The sequence below is a fragment of the Cervus canadensis genome, chromosome 2, assembly GCF_019320065.1.
Source record: "Cervus canadensis isolate Bull #8, Minnesota chromosome 2, ASM1932006v1, whole genome shotgun sequence".
NCBI lineage: Eukaryota > Metazoa > Chordata > Mammalia > Artiodactyla > Cervidae > Cervus > Cervus canadensis.
The window spans coordinates 58,545,216-58,565,545 of NC_057387.1; positions in this window are offsets into that span (position 1 = coordinate 58,545,216).

The window sequence follows — 20,330 nt, forward strand, 5'->3', positions numbered from 1 at the left end:
AAATATTTCATAGACAGTCACTAGGCATGATGAAGCCTTTCTCTAATTATCCAGAACAAACTTCTAGAAAGACGCATTGCTGGGTAACTGCCATCAGGTTAACCTGGCAGTAACTCTGAATAAATGATCCAGAGGCCTGACAGGACTGCAGAGAACCAGCTGTAGTGAGCCATGATGAAGCTCAAAGGAGCCTGGCATAATCAGAAGAAGATTTTCCATTAGAGAGTCAGAAGGCAAAACAAATATTTTAAAATAAAGAAACATTTTTAGTTTAAATAAAAAGAAAAACATAGAGATGTTTGAATGTCATATGTAGTCTTATATCACCAGACCTTTACATTTGTAATTTTATCCACCTGAAATGCCCTATCTCATCTGGCTATCCTCTACATGCCCTTCGAAAATCATCTCAAGCGTACCTTCGAATTTATCAGGGTTGGCATGCAAAGTGGATGCTATTTGCCACTCCAGATTTATAACTTGTCTTCAGGTTATAAGTGTAAAGAGTATCGAGTTTGAATCAAAGGCCAGATTTGAGGTTCTGGGTTGAACAATTATACAATTTCTGTAACTTTGGTAAATTTTCTCCAATCGAGCTTCTCTAAGCCTGGATCTCCTCATCAGAAAATTGATCACTTTAATATCTTCTCTGCCTATCTCATAGAAGTATTACAGAGATCAAATGATAGATCAAAAGTATTACAGGAGAGAAATTTGTGAACAGTGAGCCTCTATATAAACTATAAAACAAATTATTTTATTATTAATACCTTTAGTCACCTCAACTTCAAAATTCTTTCAAATGACAGACAATAATATGAAATTTTACTTTTTCTTAATTTTAAAAGTATAATCATATTTGAGTTCCTTTTCTCTGGTGACTTGAAAACCTCTCTCCCCATGGTAGAATTGACATATATTCTGTTTGAGAGAGAATCCACTCTGTATTGCAAACTTTTTTTTTTTCAAATTAGGAAAGTTTAAACTCTATTCTGAAAAATGGTTTTAACAGATATCAATCATCAATGTGTCCCAATAGCATTTAACAGTCACACTAAATACTGCAACTTATTTAAGAATCTCCTTATATAAAATAGTTAACATTGTTTCTTACATCAAGCATGACTCTCTCCCATTTGTTGTATAGGATATGAAGCCAACCAATTATACATTAGTACCACTGGGGCTCTGGTAGGAAAGAGGAAGGAGATGAGAAGCTTAGAATTGATTGTTTATTAGCAAAAATAACCATTTCACCAATCCTTTTATAATTGGAAGTGGTAGAAAGTGAAGCAAGAAATGCAGTGGGGACTGAACAATAACAGAAGAGCATGTAGCAATCAATTCCGGATGACCGTTGATGTCTTTTATCACGCTATGTAAAAAATATGCCTGTAAATTTCTTACTATAGAGAATGAGGGCTGCTAGGTAGATGCGTAGGTGGTCAAATGTCAGGATTCTTAGCATAACAAATTTTATTTTAAAATGATGTTGAAAGACATTCTAGACACATTTCAGTTCAGTTGCTCACCTGCGTATGACTCTGTGACCCCATGGACTGCAGCATGACAAGATACCCTGTCCATCACCAACACACGGACATTGCTCAAACTCATGTGCATTGAGTCAGTGATGCTATCCAACCACCTCATCCACTGTCATCAACTTCTCCCCCTGCCTTCAATCTTTCCCAGCATCAGGGTCTTTTTTAATGAGTTGGCTTTTCACAAAAGGTGGCCAAAGTATTGGAGCTTCAGCTTCAGCATCAGTCCTTCCAGTGAATATTCAGGACTGATTTCCTTTAGGTTTGAATGGTTTGATCTCCTTGCAGTCTGAGGGACTTTCAAGAGTCTTCTCCAACACTGTAGTTCAAAAGCATCAATTCTTCAGTGCTCAGCTTTCTTTATAGTCCAACTCTCAGTTCCATACATGACCACTGGAAAAACCATACCTTTGATTAGACAGACCTTTGTCAGCAAAGTAATGGCACTGATTTTTAATATGCTGTCTAGGTTTGTCATACCTTTTCTTTCAAGGAGCAAGCATCTTTTAATTTCATGGCTGCAGTCACTATCTGCAGTGATTTTGGAGACCAAGGAAATGAAGTCTGTCACTGTTTCCATTGTTTCCCCATCTTTTTGCCATGAAGTGATGGGACCAGATGCCATGATATTAGTTTTTTGAATGTTTAGTTTTAAGCCAACTTTTTCACTCTTCTGTTCCACCTTCATCAAGAGGCTCTTGAGTCACTCTTTGCTTTCTGTCATAAGGATGGTGTCATTTGCATATCTGAGGTTATTGATATTTCTCCTGACAATCTTGGTTCCAGCTTGTGCTGCATCCAGCCCAGCATTTTTCATGATGTAATCTGCATATACATGAAATAAGCAGGGTGATAATATACAGCCTTGACATACTCTTTTCCGAATTTGGAACCAATCCATTTTTCCATGTCCAGTTCTAACTGTTGCTTCCTGACCTGCATATAGGTTTCTCTGGAGGCAGGTAAGGTGGTAGGGTATTTTCATCTCTTCAGGAATTTTCCACAGTTTGTTTTTAATCCACACACAAAGGTTTTAGCATAGTCAATAATGCAACAGTAGATATTCTCCCAGAATTCTCTTGCTTTTACTATGATCCAGCAGATGTTGGCAATTTGATCTCTGGTTTCTCTGCCCTTTCTGAATCCAGTTTGAACATCTGGAAGTTCTCAGTTCACATAATGTTGCCGCCTAGCTTGGAGAATTTTGAGCACTTCTTTGCTAGCCTGTGAAATGATGGCAATTGTGCAGTTGTTTGAACATTCTTTGGCATTGCCCTTCTTTGAGACTGGAATGAAAACTGACCTTTTCCAATCCTGTGGCCACTGCTGAGTTTTCCATATTTGCTGGCATATTGAGTGTAGCACTTTCATAGCATCATCTTTTAGGATTTGATATAGCTCAGCTGGAATTCCATCACCTCCACATGGTTTGTTCATAGTGAGTCTTCCTTAGGCCCACTTGGCTTTGCAATCCAAGATGTCTAGCTCTAGGTGAGTGATTATACCATCATGGTTATCAGAATCATTAAGATCTTTTTTTGTATAGTACTTCTGTGTATTCCTGCCACTTCCTCTTAATATTTTCTGCTTCTGTTAGGTCCATACCATTTCTGTTCTTTATTATGCCCATCTTTGCATGAAACATTCCCTTGGAATCTCTAATTTTCTTTCTTTTTTTTTTTTAATTAATTTATTTATTTTTTCAGTGGGTTTTGTCATACATTGACATGAATCAGCAATAGATTTACACGTATTCCCCATCCCGATCCCCCCTCCCCCCTCCCTCTCCACCCGATTCCTCTGGGTCTTCCCAGTGCACCAGGTTCGAGCACTTGTCTCATGCATCCCACCTGGGCTGGTGACCTGTTTCACCATAGATAATATACATGCTGTTCTTTAGCAACATCCCACCCTCACCTTCTCCCACAGAGTTCAAAAGTCTGTTCTGTACTTCAGTGTCTCTTTTTCTGTTTTGCATATAGGGTTGTCGTTACCATCTTTCTAAATTCCATATATATGTGTTAGTATGCTGTAATGTTCTTTATCTTTCTGGCTTACTTCACTCTGTATAATGGGCTCCAGTTTCATCCATCTCATTAGAACTGGTTCAAATGAATTCTTTTTAACGGCTGAGTAATATTCCATGGTGTATATGTACCACAGCTTCTAATTTTCTTTCAAAGATCTCTTGTCTTTCCCGTTCTATTTTTTTCCTCTATTTCTTTGCATTGTTCACTTTGGAAAGCTTTCTTATTTTTCCTTGTTATTCTTTGGAACTCTGCATTCATGTGGGTATATCTTTCCTTTTCTCCTTTGCCTTTTGCTTCTCTTCTTTTCTTAGCAATTTGTAAGGCCTTGTCAGACAGCCATTTTGCCTTTTTGCATTTCTTTTTCTTGGGGATGGTTTTGATCACAGCCTCCTGCACAGTGTTATGAACCTCTGTCCATATTTCTTCAGGCATTCTGTCTATTAGATCTAATCCCTTGAATTTATTTGTCACTTCCACTATATAATTGTAAGGGATTTGGCTTAGGTCATACCTAAATGGTCTAGTGGTTTTCCCAACGTTCCTCAATTTAAGTCTGAATTTTGCAATAATATGTTCATATTCTGAGCCACAGTCAGCTCCCAGTCTTTCTTTTGCTGACTGTATAGAGTTTCTCCATCTTTGGCTGAAAAGAATATAATCTATTTGATTGCAGTATTGACCATCTGGTGATGTCCATGTGTAGAGTTGTCTCTTGTTTTGTTGGAAGAGGATGTTTGCTATGACACCAAGAAGCATTCTCTTGACAAAACTCTGAAAGCCTCAGCCCTGCTTCATTTCATACTCCAAGGCCAAATTTGCTGGTTACTCCAGATATCTCTTGACTTCCTATCTTTGCATTCCAGTCCCCTATGATGAAAATGACATCTTTTTTTGGTGTTAGTTCTAGAAGCAGTGGCCACAGGACTGGAAAAGATCAGTTTTCATTCCAATCCCAAAGAAAGGCAATGCCAAAGAATGTTCAAACTACCACACAGTTGCACTCATCTCACACGCTAGTCAAGTAATGCTTAAAATTCTCCAACCAGGCTCCAGCAATACATGAACCATGAACTTCCAGATATTCAAGCTGGTTTTAGAAAAGGCAGAGGAACCAGAGATCAAATTGCCAACATCTGCTGGATCATCGAAAAAGCAAGAGAGGTCCAGAAAAACATCTATTTCTGCTTTATTGACTATGCCAAAGCCTTTGACTGTGTGGATAACAATAAACTGTGGAAAATTCTGAAAGAGATGGGAATACCAGACCACCTGACCTGCCTCTTGAGAAACCTGTATGCAGGTCAGGAGGCAACAGTTAGAACTGGACATGGAACAACAAACCGTTTCCAAATAGGAAAAGGAGTACGTCAAGGCTGTATATAGTCACCCTGCTTATTTAACTTATATGCCAGAGTACATCATAAGAAACGCTGGACTGGAGGAAGCACAAGCTGGAATCAAGATTGCTGGGAGAAAAAAAACAAAAAAAGATTGCCGGGAGAAATATCAATAACCTCAGATATGCAGATGACACCACCTTTATGGCAGAAAGCGAAGAAGAACTAAAGAGCCTCTTGATGAAATGAAAGGAACTCTGGAAGGAAGTATACAATAGATCCTTTAGATTTAAGGGAAAAAAAAAAAAAGTCCCAGGTAGCTCAGCTGGTAAAGAATCCACCTGCAATGCAGGAGATCTGAGGTCGATCCCTGGGTTGGGAAGATCCCCTGGAGGAGGGCATGGCAACCCTCTCCAGTATTCTTGCTTAGACAATCTCCATGGACAGAGTATCCTGACGGGCTATAGTCCATGGATTTGCAAAGAGTCGGACATTACTGAGTGACTAATCACATATAAATAATATGGAACAAAGGACTGGTTCAAAATTGGGAAAGGAATATGTCAAGGCTGTATATTATCATCCTGATTATTTAACTTATATGTACAGTACCTCATGCAACATTCCAGGCTGAATAAACATAAGTTGAAATTAAGATTGCCAGGAAAAATATCAATAACCTCAGATATGCAGATAACAACACCCTTATGGAAGAAAGTAAGAGGAACTAAAGTGCCTCTTGATGAAAGTAAAAGAGAAGAGTGGGAGAGCTGATTTAAAACTCAACATTCAAAAAATGAAGATCATGGAATCCAGTCCCATCACTTCACTGCAAAATGATGGGGAAACAATGGAAACAGTGTCAGACTTTATCTCCTTAGGCTCCAAAATCACTGCAGATGGTGACTGCAGCCATGAAATTAAAAGATGCTTGCTCCTTGGAAGAAAAGTTATGACCAACCTAGACAGCACATTAAAAATCAGAGATATTATTTTGCTGACAAAGGTCCGTCTAGTCGAAACTATAGTAGTCATGTGTGGATGTGAGAATTGGACCATAAAGAAGGCTGAGCACTGAAGAATTGACACTTTTGAACTGTGGAGTTGGATAAGATTCTTGAGAGTCCCTTGGACTGCAAGGAGTTCAAACTAATCAATCCTAAAAGAAATCAGTCCTAAATACTCACTGGGGGGACTGATACTGAAGCTGAAGCTCCAATACTTTGACCACATGATGTGAAGAACTGACTGATTGGAAAAGACCCTGATGCTGGAAAAGATAGAAGGAAGGGGGATAAGGGGACAACAGAAGATGAGATAGTTGGATGGCATTAGAGATTCAATGGACATGAGTTTGAGCAAGCTCTGTGAGATGATGATGGACAGGGAAACCTGGCATGCTGAAGTCCATGGGGTCACAAAGAGTCGGAAATGATTGAGAGACTGAACAACACAATGGCTAAGGCAAGAACAAGATAAGATACAGGAATGCCAGTAAGATATTTGAAAGATAAAAATCCTACATATCTTCAAATTAATCAGCCTGTGTAGCAACATGGAATAAAATTTGTTGACTTCTATTTAAATGAAAAGAAACTTTCATAAGTTTGGTTCAAGCCCATTATTATCCAATAGAAGAAACCTAGAAATAAAAAAAATCTAGCAATCCATTCCAGTACTCTTGCCTGGAAAATTCCATGGACGGAGGAGCCTGGTAGGCTGCAGTCCATGGGATTGCTAAGAGTCAGACACGACTGAGCGACTTCACTTTCACTTTTCACTTTCATGCATTAGAGAAGGAAATGGCAACCCACTCCAGTGTTCTTGCCTGGAGAATCTCAGGGACGGGGGGAGTCTAGTGGGCTGCCGTCTATGGGGTCGCACAGAGTTGGACGTGACTGATGCGACTTAGCAGCAACAGCAGCACATGCAAAGCTTTCCAGCAGTGGCTTACTTAATCAAACAATTGCTCTCACCAAAATTTCGTAGGCATTTGAGTAAATGACTTTTTAATAGTCTTGAGCACTCCCCTTTAGCAAAGTATAATAGTTGAAATTTGGTTTGTTTAATCTGCACCCTTCTTTGTCTGAACCAAAGCAGTCTGGATGACTGCTTTTTGGGATCAGCTGCACAAACTCTTCAGATTATTTTTGAATAACTTCTATTAAATCCCTTTCATCACTGACTAACTTTAGTAGCCAAGGAAAACTGGAATCCCCTTCTTCATTGAAAATTATTAGATTTTTTGCTCTTGGCCATATACCCTTTTGTAAACTTAACAGAAAACATCTATTTTCTGAAAATATTACTTCCAACTCTGGAAACTGAATCAGTCAAAACTGATTATCATTAACCTAAAATGGTGACTTTCAAAAACTTAGCAAAAATGAATACACAGCATCAAACTGTGTTAAATGGTATATCTTTCCAACTAAATTTATTCTATCTGAATTACTTTTTTCTTACACACAGGGCATTTTGCCTCTTAGCCCATCCCTGCTTCCTCTAACCAATACAGCCAGGATTCATGAGGTGGAATGCTACTTTTTTCCTTATCCTAGAATCCCACCTCAATTGATTAAGAAAAGTTTTTTTTCTAAGTTAATTAGAATGATATGGTCTACCAGTCTGGACATGAGAACTATTGACTTACTTCATGTAATGACAATTCAAGTGATAATTTTTCAATACAATGGCTCTCCAAAAGTTAAACTGTTTTTCAAGCTAATCATCTTGGAGATTACTATGAATTAAGCACAAATTAACACATAAAAAATAAACATGCCATAAGAAATGATAGTTTGACATTTTGAGTTTTGACAAAGACACACATACCTGAAGCAAGTGTATACTAAAAAACAAAGTAAATTTGAATAACATTCTATCTTTGGGTTAATCCTAATTCTACTGCTTAGTGTACTGTATGGTTATTTCGGTTATGTGTGAGCAATTTCAGTGCTTAAAAGTCTTTTCATACATAGTTTTTAGTTTTATCTAAAAATGTTTTTGTGCTACAATCTTATTTTGAAATGCATAATTATGAGTTCCCCAAAAGTTAAAATAGTTGTGGCGAGATTTGTGGAGAAAGGAGAAAAAGAACAAGTAAAATCATCTTTCACTATGTTTCATGTGAAGACTGAGTTTACTTCCAAAGCTTTGTATATTATGTGCTTTTATTGTTCAATCAATGTATTTTTATATCTGTAAAAATTATTTTGGAACTTTGTGAAAATGGAATGCATCATAACTCCCCCATTAAAATTAATAATCTTTTCCATTTTCTGGCTTTATATTGAGTTCTAGAGCTTTCAAGAATTGAAAGTTGTTAAGTTAGAGAAAAACATACATTAATACACATGTATAAGTAGATGAGACAGTGTTTATTGTTCATAACAATACTAGAAACATTCTTGAACATTATTCCTTTTATGATTTTTGGAATAAAACTTTATATTTAAAGGGTTGGTCATAAAGTTTGTCCAGCTTTTTTTCTGTAAGATGTTATGGGAAAACCCAAATAAACTTTCTGGCCAAACCAATATATGAATGATATACCATGATGATATATATATACATATATGTATACATACACACACATACATGCTATGTAAAATACATTTGCATTGTATTTGCACACTTGCAAAAACTTTTAGTGACTTTAGCAAAGCTATAGCTTATATACTGGTTGAAGATTCAGGAACTTGAATCTCAGTATCCTTTCTCTGTTATCCAACAAGTTTAATTTCTTTTATTAACAATTTAGGGAAAACTATCTGATCAGCTATCAACTATCTGATCTGGCTTGTTTAACTATAAAACTTAGATGACAATGCTACCCAGCCTGTAATTCATAGCAATGTTAAAAAATTAATAAGATAATATAAAATAATTCCATTTTCTTGGAGATAGTATATTGCATAAATCAAAGGTACTATTAGTAAATAGGCAAGATAATGTGAACTTTATGGTTAATTTAGATGGTTGGCATTACTGGGCTAATTCATTTAAAAAAAAATGTTTTCAAAAGTAAAGAAATTCTAAAGTTAATCACTGCTCATACTCAAAAGTCACCCTTAAGCTAGGTCTCCTTAATGCCATGGCTCTTTTAAAAAGGCATTTATACTGTATTTCATGAGATACATATAGATATATATATCCAATTAGTTCATTGAATTATTATGCAGTCTAAGAGTTTTACCAAACTCTCTAATAAATCCATACTCCAATACTGATAAGAAGCATTTAGTTATGTATATTATATTACACATTAAGAACAAGTGAAATGGTTAAAATTAAATTTGATCAAATCACAAAGTTTTTAATTTATTATGCCAGAGAATACTACAGTAAAATCACTTAAAATAATGCTAAGAAATCCATAGACATAATTATATATTTTAACTGATGCTATTTTCTCATTGGCTAGAACCAGCACTAACGTTTTCAAAATGTAATGACTAAAATGAGAATGAGTTTAAGAAAATCTTAAAAAGCTATATGAAGTAATTAGCTTCAGAAAGGCAAATTCAAATAAGAAAAAAGAAAGGGAGCAAAAATATTCTAAAGTAAAATAAGCATAATAAGATGTTATAATGGTTGTTGAACACCCCCATATAGATTTGAACATTTGAGACAATGAAAATAACAGCCTTTCAAATGATCAGTTCCTTTACAATATTAAAGAATATTAAGTTCAAATAACGATGCAGTTTTCACTAAAACTGAGTCAATTATCAGTATCAGTAAGTCATAAATGGGCAATACTCAAATCTGTTAAATATCTAGTCTAATAACATCTTATTATTATTGAAATTAAACTAATTGTCTTTGAAAAGAAAGAAGTGATTTGCAAGAGCTCTTTGAAATAAACACAGAGTAGCAATCAAGTGATGTGAACACCAATCATAAAAGTTACCTGGTCAAGTAAGTAAGTAAGAAGATCAAGTCACAGCTGTAGCAAAGGAAGTTACAAGAAGGAGCCAAAGACAGTGTTGCTTCAGGACAGACAGACCAAGTGTGCCTTATGGATACTGCTTAGTGAGGTCACTAGTCCAGGGCCTCACCCTCAATCTTTCAGGTTTAGATAGCCTCAGAAATTTTCTTTTTTTCTGTACACTAGGAAAGGATTGACCTCTCAAGGACAGATGCACATTAACCCAGCTCATAAGATTGACATATAAAAAAGAATTATATTTTCATGCTTTCACAGTGACAAATACAACTCTTAAAGGACCTGGCACTCACATTCTATAACCATTTCTACTTTGCTCCTTGTAATCACACTAGAAGGGCACTTACAAAGCTCGCCAGAAGAGCAATCTCAGGCTCTGCCGTAGTCCATGTCAGAGTGAACTGTGGTGCCAGCAGGAGTGAACCTACTTCTCATGAGGTCTGATCACAAAATCACCAGCACTTGTTGGTGGGTTTGGCTGTAAGTGGTGAGGAGAAGAGAGGAATTGAGAAAGCATTACAGATGATGCATTGTGCAAATTTGATTGTCAAAAAGAATAGAGACATAAAGCTAGCAGAAGGATGCCAGAGAATCACATAAGTTTGCTTTGCTTGGCAGTACAGATTGTTACATGTATCAGAGGTAATGCTTGAGGAATTACAGTTGAGAACTTAGTAGTACTTACAGTGGCAACTACCAATGGTCTCTGGCTAACTCTTCAACAATATAATAGCTCGAATTCTGGTCTGCCCACCCTGTCTCAAGCAGACAGTCCCTACTGCTACTGTTAATACTCTTGACAACTGCACCCACACTGCTGATCATTTGGACCCTTCCCATTACTCTGGTTTTCTCCAGTGGCCAGTGGTAAAGAATGCACCTGCAATGAAGGAGACTCAGGAGCCATCCCTGGATCAAGAAGATCCCCTGGAGGAGGGCACAGAAACCCATGTCAGTATTCTTGCCTGGAGAATTCCATGGACAGAGGAGCCTGGAGGGCTACAAACACAGTGTTTCAAAGAGTCGGACAGGAAAAGCTAATAAGCACTCACCACTACCCTAGACATAACGCTCTAGTGTTGAGTCTATACCAGAACAGCCATACTAGGAAAATTCCCTTCCCATGCCTCAGGGATGAACCAATTCTTTCAGTCTTTACTGGTGAGGACTTTGAGAGACGCTTTACTTTTTTCCTAATGTGTAAGGTCTATTTTCTTAGAATTGACTTATAAGTTTCACCTTTAAACAATTATATATCCAGAGAGTCATAGGGCTTCCCTTCTGGCTCATATGGTAAAGAATCTGCCTGTAATTCAGGAGACCCAGATTCGATCCCTGGGTTGGCAAGATCCCCTGGAGAAAAGGAATGTCAACCCATTCCAGTATTCCTGCCTGGAAAACCCCATGGACAGAGGAACCTGCTGGCTACAATCCATGGGGTAGCAGAGTCAGAGAAGACTGAGCAACTAACACACACACACACACACACACACACACACACAGAGACACGGAGCCCAGATTTAAAACAGCATCACAGTCACAAATATTGAACTTTAGAAATCAGTTGTTTTCAATGTATTTTAATTGCATTTCAATACACAACAAAGGGGAAATACAATATACAATAATGTTTTTTAAATATTATTTCCTTTCATCCATATGCCTAACAAGTATAGAGGATCCATCACTTTTCTAAATATCCCTTAAAAATAAAATAAAATAAAAATAAGTAACCAACAGTGTGTAACACTTTTATCCATTAATCTTTCAACACTCACTTCAGAATTCTCTTCTGTTGATTTTTTTTAAATGGTTTATTTAAAAATTCTTAGCATCTTGGATCTGGTATATTTGGGAGCTCCTTTAGAAGTCAAGGGAAAGGCTAAAAATACCCACTTACTAATTTTGGACCTAACATATATTCACAGCCAGAGATAGCGTGACTTCTCCCTGGTTTCTCTCCTTTCACCCAACCTCTTATTTCATGGCTCTGAGGGAAAATTCCTTAATTTTACTATCATCTATATTTAAGTATTTTGCCAAAGGAAACTAATAATTCCCTCTCAAATTACAGAGGAAATCTGGGGAAACAAAATGTGAAAACAGATGTAAAAATAGTCAAATATGATTTGAGGGGGGAAAAATGAGAAAGAACTGTTATTTATACTATTTTCATTACTATTGTGACAATGCTACCACAATAAATGAGAAAGGTGGGAAATCTAATATGCTTTATAGATTTATCATTTCAGCATCTGCGTGCATGACCCTGACACAAGTTCCTAAAGAATAGAGGAATGAGATAAAAGAAAATACTAACAAAGAATTTCTAAAATGAAGCAGATGAAAAACAAGCACTTGTGATTAAAGCAAGGGGAAAGATTTCCTTGGAAAAAAATTTAAATTATTTTGTAGAAAATAAGTAGAAAATAAAAGATGAGACTGGCTGCTAAGGGATCTGAAACCTATCAGCGATCTGGGAGGAAACTTACAGATCATAAACCAAAAATAAACTCCTTGCTATAGCTGCAACTCAGGAAACAAGAGTCCCCAAGGACTTAAAGGTGCTTCTTGCATTCTAGTATAAAATGATTCTTATGATCAGAAGAAAGGGAAATGTCCCACTAAGAACTAAAGAATAACAACTACAGATTAACAATAGTCTCTGAGCATCTTCCAAAAGTATCTTTTTGCCAAGAGGAGAAAGTTCTTGTCATGATATGCATTAGCTGAAATGGACAAATGGAGTATGAGTATATTAAATCACCAACTTATTGTTTCAAATGAATTGCCTCAAGGTCATAATTCCCTAGATATTTTAAATTATTAAAATTAACACTCTAGTGTGAGAAAAATCTCACACTAATGCTATAGACTTAAAGAGGCAGAGAAACATGTTTTCTGCGGCTTCCAATTGTCTAGAGCAGAGACCCTCCATTATGGGGAGATTAAAAAAGAAAACAAAACTAAAGATTTCAGGGAACTAGTCTCAGAAATCCTGATTCATAAAGTATGAGGTGGAGAATCAGAGTCTAATATATAAGTCATATTGCAGAAACCCCATGAGCCACATTTTGAGACACTAGCCCAGAGAATCAAGTCCGAATTTTTCCGTGTACATTTAAAGTTTTGACATTCTAAGTATGAAATGTCTTTTTTCATCCTACCTCTAACCCCAACTTTCCACACTCTTCCTCTCCAGACATACAGCTTATTTGGTATTACAGCTTATTTGGTATTATAATGGTATTCAGTTCAGTTCAGTTCAGTTCAGTCGCTCAGTTGTGTCCGACTCTTTGCAACCCCATGAATCACAGCAAGCCAGGCCTCCCTGTCCATCACCAACTCCCAGAGTCTACTCAAACTCATGTCCATCGACCTGGTGATGCCATCCAGCCATCTCATCCTCTGTCGTCCCCTTCTCCTCCTGCCCTCAATCCCTCCCAGCATCAGGGTCTTTCCCAATGAGTCAACTCTTCTCATGAGGTGGCCAAAGTATTGGAGTTTCAGCTTCAACATCAGTCCTTCCAATGAACACCCAGAACTGATCTCCTTTAGGATGGGCTGGTTGGATCTCCTTGCAGTCCAAGGGACTCTCAAGAGTCTTCTCCAACACTATAGTTCAAAAGCATCAATTCTTCAGCGCTCAGTTTTCTTTATAGTACAATTCTCACACTCATACATGACCACTGGAAAAACCATAGCCTTGACTAGACAGACCTTTGTTGGCAAAGTATTGTCTCTGCTTTTTAATATGCTGTCTAGGCTGGTCATAACTTTCCTTCCAAGGAGTAAGCGCCTTTTAATTTCATGGCTACAATCACCATCTGCAGTGATTTTAGAGCCCCCAAAAATAAAGTCTTACACTGTTTCCCCAACTATTTGCCATGAAGTGATGGGACCAGATGCCATGATCTTAGTTTTCTGAATGTTGAGCTTTAAGCCAACTTTTTCACTCTTCTCTTTCACTTTCATCAAGAGACTTTTTAGTTCCTCTTCACTTTCTGCTATAAGGGTGGTGTCATCTGCATGTCTAAGGTTATTGATATTTCTCCCGGCAATCTTTATTCCAGCTTGTGCTTCTTCCAGCCCAGCGTTTCTCATGATGTTCTCTGTATATAAGATAAACAAGCAGGGTGACAATATACAGCCTTGACGTACTCCTTTTCCTATTTGGAACCAGTCAGTTGTTCCATGTCCAGTTCTAACTGTTGCTTCCTGACCTGCATACGGTATTACATACCATTATATAACATGCTTATTGTTTCTGCTGTTTTTCCATCTATTTGCCATGAAGTGATGGGACCAGATGCCATGATCTTAGCTTGTTGAATGTTGAGTTTTAAGCAAGCTTTTTCACCCTCCTCTTTCACCTTCATCAAGAGGCTCTTCAGAGGCCTCTTCCCTTTCTGTCATAAGAATGGTGTCATCTGCAAGTCTGAGACTTTATTTTCTTGGGCTCCAAAATCACTGCAGATGATGACTGCAGCCATGAAACTAAAAGACACTTACTCCTTGGAAGAAAAGCTGTGATGAACCTAGAGAGTGTATTAAAAAGTAGAGGTATTATTTTGCCAACAAAGGTCCGTATAGTCAAAGCTATGATTTTTCCAGTAGTCATGTATGGTTGTGAGAGTTGGATTATAAAGAAGGCTCAGTGCTGAAGAAGTGATGCTTTTGAACTGTGGAGTTGGAGTAGATTCTTGAAGTCCCTTGGACTGCAAGGAGATCCAGCCAGTCCATCCTAAAGGAAATCAATCCTGAATATTCATTGGAGGGACTGATGCTGAGATTGAAGCTCCAATCCTTTGGCTACCTGATGTGAAGAGCCGGCTCATTGGAAAAGACCCTGATGCTGGGAAAGACTGAAATCAGGAGAAGGTGACGACAGAGGATGAGATGGTTGGATGACATCACTGACTCAATGGACATGAGTTTGAGCAAGCTCTGGGCGATGGTGAAGGACAGGGAAGCCTGACGTGTTGCCGTCCCTGGGGTCACAAAGAGTGACCCATCTGTGCAACTGAACAGTGATAACAACTCTGCCTACTAAGGCCATCTTTCCCGTTTGACTCAAATTGGGAATCTTCCTCCCATTCCAGTGCATCAAAATTCTATTTCAAGAGTATTATCTACATTTCAACATCTCCTCTCCTTAATTACACTGTCTTTCCTTTTACAATGTTTTATATTTTAAAATATTTTGTTGTTTGCTCCTAGTTAATTAATCTTGTATTACAGATTATAGTGAGTTGATTTTATATCTGCTTCTTCCAGCAGGATTTAAGCTCTGAAAATGAACTTATTCAATATTCCAGGAAAAATATTTTCTTACTTGAAATAACACACATTGGTTCATATCTGATAGATCAAGATTTTCATATGATGCCAAGAATTCCATTTAAAGCAAAGAAATGAAAAGACTGATTAAGTAGTCAGTAGATGTACATAGCATTTTAATGTCTCAGCTAAAGTTGTCCAGAAGTTCTTCAAATGATAATTTAGATGCCTGCTCCTCAGAGTAGAATCTGTATTGTATTGCTCAGATCCTGAAGGACTTCTTAATAGGAATTGAGTGCTGGTGAAGAAAAGTGAGAGATCCATGAAGAATTATCTCCACACATCCAGCTGCTGTGAGTGCAACTGGTGCACCAGCTCATCTGTCAGCCCTTTGAGGTCATTGCTTAGACCAGTGGTTTCCAACCTTTTTGGCACCAGGGACTGATCTGTGGAAGACAATGGAGAGCAGGGATGATTTCAGGATGATTCAAGTACAATTACATTTATTGTGTACTTTGTTTCTATTATTACATCAACTCTACCTCACCTCATCAGATATTAGATCCCTGAGGTTGGGAACATCTGGCTTAGACTGAAGAGAGCTTTGCTTATCAGGGTCACATCCCTTTCTGAGACAGCCCACATCAAATGCCTGATCCCCTTGGCTAGTTCGAGGTCTAGACAGCTTGCTCCAATGCACAATAGCTCTGAGGAGCATTGTATCTTTAGAGCTCCATGCAAGGTCAGCTGAAGCTACCATCAAAGCTTTGCTGCATTCAACTTCTCCCTCTGCCCAAACTGGCTTCCTTCTCTTCTCCTTTACAGGCATTGATCTTAAGAACAGTCACTAATTTCTTTCTCCTATTTTCTGGAGAACCCAACTTGCCCAGCTCCTCATATTTGCTATCCTTATTTGTAAAATCTATTCACCTTTACATAGAGAACATGAACATTATAAGAAATTGTCTAACAGATGCTTATTCAGTGTCAGCTGTACACCCAGTACTGTAATACAGTCTTTACATTAATCCTCAAACAACCCAAATTTGTATGTGCTCTTGGCATAGTCATGCTTTCAGATCTCAATTCAAATATCACTTCCTTGAGGGTCTTTCCCTGGCAGCTCTGCTAGACACAGCTATCTGCTCCATGGCCCCCATCACCTCCCCTTTATCCTACTTTGATTTTAATTCATAGCAGTTACCACTACCTGTAATTATATTATGTGTTTTATCCATTTATAGAGTTCTGATTTGTCTCTCTAGAAGATTGCAAGCTATATAAGGGCAAGGGGCTTTGTCTTCTTCACTGCTTTAGCTCCAGTATCCAGAATGCTTAATAAATCTTCAAAACTTAATTGCTGAATGAATGCACACATTTTAACCTTTTCCAGTGAATGAAATATTTTTGTAAATAGATCACTCTTGTCTAATCTAAATGCTTAGAATCTTTCACCCCAGGAAATCACTTATTTCTGAATATGAAATCATTGAAAGAGGCTGGTAACTATATTGGTCAGAAGGAAGGGCTGTGTTGAGTCTTCTAGGAAAGTTCTGTGAATGGAAAATTCTCGAAAAGGAGAGAACGTGAGAGAACTCATTCTAATAAGTGAAATAATCTCTGGCCAGATTAGCAACCCTGCAACAAATGGTGACCATGGAGGATGATGGATAACAATATACTGTGATGCAGGGCCTTTAACAGCATAATATGACATTAAGTTCTGGAGTGGGAGCTTTTTGAAAAATCAGTGTGAAGACTCCCACTGTTGAGGCTGCAGCTGTTCTGTGGAGTGGCAGAGAGATGTTCATGAGAATTTTGAACTCTGTCTAACAAGCCCCTCCAAGCTTGTGAACTCCCTGCCGCTTGCCTGTTAGCCTCCTGTCTGGCAAAAAGACTGCAGCTGCTGTGCTGACATCCATCACCGAGAGTGCTGGCCCAGTGCTGCCACTCCCAGGCCGGCCGGCTCACTCAGAATCAGCACTAGACAGAAGTTGTCTCTGGGGTGATGAGCACTCATGGGGAGGAGGAGGCCAAGACATGAGGAAGGAGACTCTTTCTCCCTAACATGATGCCATTTTAGCTTAAAACTCTAGAAAACATTTCAAAGTGTTCTACAAAATAACCCCTGGAAAAGAATGAAGTTGAAATTCTCCATTTAATAGAAAAAGAAGAGAAACATATCTGGGGCTGGTGCTACTGAATGAGATATTTCCCTGAGAGAAAGTAGAGAAGCCAGAAATAATCATTTCCAGGATACATAGATACCCACTGCAAAACTGCTCCTAACTTCAGATTGAGCATAGCAATACACCAGGCAGCTGAAATTCAAAAGCATAAGCAGATATACTTAAAAATAATTTCTTAAGCTGGGAAAAAATTAAGGTGGGTAGAAGATAGGTCACAGAAAACAAAGCAATAAAAGTTTCCATAGGTGATAAGATGAGTTACAGCTAACATGAACATGGTGAGAAATGGTCAACAAGTGTTTCTTCAGTATCAGCACACACCCACTACTAGGCATACATCTCCTTCTCTAGGTCATTTCTACTACCTCACTCTACAGACGTAAAAGTTGAGGATCAGAGGAGCAAGCTGAATCGGGTTAGGTTAGAAAGGCCCGGAATGATCAGGGCATAACAGCCCTTGCAGTCTCACTTTCCACCAGCTTCCCCACCAAGCACATTATACTTCCATGCTCAGCCTTCTCTCTGCCCATGGAAGGCAACAAGTGCTTCTGGACTTCTATAGCATTTTCCCATCTGATACTTCATATATTTGGAATATCCTTCTCACTCCCTTGCTCTGTGCCATTGCCAGTCATCCCTTAGGCTCTATCTAAATGTTTCTTAAAAAAAGCTTTTTGCTGACTCTTCTTATAAGTGTGTAAGTATAAAGACCAGTAAATCTAGGGATCCATATATATATGGATTATATATATTATATTATATGCTTATAATATATAATATATTATTAGGATAAGAGTCTCTTGTGTAATGTTTGGGACATCCTTATACAAAAATTATTTACTATTATCTGTAATTCAAATTTAACTGGATGTTCTGTATTCTGGCACTCTTTACCTCCTGAATTTCTATATCCTTAAGGTATTCTATTTATAGTGCCTATACTTATACTTCAAATCATCTCTCACATTTTAGTTGTAAAATTATTTGTGGGATTACTTTGTTTAAAGTATATTCCCCCAACTAAACAGTGCCTCTGTTCTCCCTGTTGTAAATTTGGTAACTGAAAAAAGTGCCTGACTTATGCTAAAGTCAACAAATCTGACCTGAACAAACCATGACGTAGAGACATGATTAAAACCCCATTTATGTGTGATCCCAAAGTCCATTGTTTTTTTCACCCCCAGATGATTATACGTGAAAGATAGTTGTTTGTCACAATATGTTTCTTATCCATTTATAAATATTGAAAAGCCAGTTCTAGTTATCATGCTGATAATAGGAGAAAACTCTGTCAGATCAGAATCTCTTTTATGAAGTTTGATAATGCTAATTGCTCATTTCCTATCCTAGTTATTTTATCAGTAAAATTGCTGGAACTCTCGACATTGCAATTTATTTGATAGAAACGTCATTGGAACTCCCTGAACAATGTGGACTTGGCTATTTCCTTTAATGAAACAGTCTGCATGCTAAAAATATGGCATACAGTGTTGTTATTAGTTCTGTTCATGAGCAAGAATTTCTAAACCATGCAAGGATGATGTAGTGATTCTATATCTTGCCAAAGGCTTAATGTTTCCAAATAGGCTTTTGCACAATGAAGTGTAACATTCATGGGCTGCTGTTGCCATGAGCTTTACATAAGCAACCTCTAGGAACTGATTTAATAGCCAACTCTAAGGTTTTGGATGGCCAGCACCCACAGTGCTGCTGTCAACTTAGGTTAAACTGGTTATATTAATTTTGTACGGAGAAGCAGAGAGTATTCAGGATTAATGTGTGTTATTTTCTTTTTTAAGAAAAAATTCTATGATAAATATATTTCTATAGCTAAACAAAAAGAAATTCTTTCATGGTGATATTATTAATTGAAGACATGGAGAAATTTCATAAGCAAAAATCCAGTTCAGCAATTGTCACCAAAACATTCCCAGGCCTTTCTCATCTATGGGTATGAATGAGGGAGTTCAAACATTAGTGACCTTTGATGACTACTGGATGACTCAGGTTCTCTCTTATTTCTGAAATTCCTAACAGTCTAATGCTCTTCAACACCTGCTTATAGTCTTCTCTAGGATTACTCTGTTTTCACCAGTTCTATGGAAAAGCAGACTCAAAAAATACAGATTGATTTCAGCTGAAATTAATGCTGAGGACCCAGGACTGGAGATCTGCTGGTAAGCAGAGCTTCCATTCTCTAATTTGTTGAGAGCAGTTATCGCATGCACTGCACCCCCTTCTCCCCATTTTATGAACAAGAAAAATAATACTTGCTCTGTTTACTTCTCCTGTCTTTTTGAGAAAATGAAAGGAGTTAATAATTGTGAAAGCATATCAAGAAAGTTCAAAATGCTAGACAGCTATATGGGATTTGTAATTCTCTCTGAACATGATGCTAGCTTGTATTATGAGACCGCTATTTAGAGAGATAATGCCAAATATAAATCTACACATTCCAATAGAAGCAAAAAACAGGACTTTAAAAAGTAACTCATATTTTTTAAAAAAGATAAACCTATTTGGAAATTACATATTATTCAGTTTGTTTTCAGATCTGAAACAATCACCCATAAAGTTGCCTCTGGCCATAATTAGTATTAGAAACATAAGTCATGTATCAAATACATGCTAGCAAATTATCAAGAGTATTTCAGAAGAAATTATGTCTAAAGCTTGTCTACTCAATGAACAAAGATAAAATAAAATATCGGGCCTATGAAATACAGGGTAAAGTTAAATTCAGTTTTTATTCAGATTTACAGGTGAAGTTTCTTCTTAGAATTTACTATTCCTTTACTACTACTACTACTACTACTACTTCTACTATTTTTATTTTTATTTATTTATTTTTTACTTCTACTATTTTTAAAACTTGATACAATAATAGATTTAAAAGGACCCTTACAATTAATTGCCTTACATGTGCAGGTAGGAAGACTGAAGACCAAGGGTGTGAAACATCCATCTTAGCAGATCAGAGATCACAGTGTGTCTGATTC